This window comes from Phytophthora parasitica, assembly GCF_000247585.1.
Source record: "Phytophthora parasitica INRA-310 unplaced genomic scaffold supercont2.12, whole genome shotgun sequence".
In the NCBI taxonomy this organism is placed as follows: Eukaryota; Oomycota; class Peronosporomycetes; order Peronosporales; family Peronosporaceae; genus Phytophthora; species Phytophthora nicotianae.
In genome coordinates, this window is record NW_008648998.1 from 729,292 (window position 1) to 729,855 (window position 564).

A 564-nucleotide genomic window follows, 5' to 3' on the forward strand; every position below is an offset into this window, starting at 1 on the left:
GACCATGAGTCTCAGGGCTGGATCGGGTCGCTTCCCATCAATCAGTCTTCTTATTCACGAAAGCCAACTGGCGCTTCACCACAGATTAGAGGGCGGAATCTGTACTAGACTCGAGCCTCTGGCAGTGCCAGGAGGCTGTCCTGCTCGCTGTAGCGATAAGTGGAATTGGAAACAGAGTAGTCTAGTCACTTACCTTTTGCCTTCTACTACAGAAGCAATACAATCGGCTAAAGGTTCGGAAGTGCCAGCTTCCTTAACAGTGTCTACCGTATTCGTCTCGCGGACGTACTACACGTTACTACACAGCACATCTTCGACCATTAAAGCAACGGCGTTCATATCCGGTGGCGTTGGCGTCTTTCGTCAATCTACAGCTAGAAAATAACCGTGACAAGTCAACATTCGCTGTTGTGGCATATCTTCGCCACAATCGTACACACATCGCAAAAACGACCTGTCAGTGGCCTTCTGTAACGTAGAGGAAGCTTGTGTTGCAGGATGCAAATTGGAAAGTGATATTAGTAAATTAAAAGTCTGCACTCTTTTGTGTCTAGACTATCTACT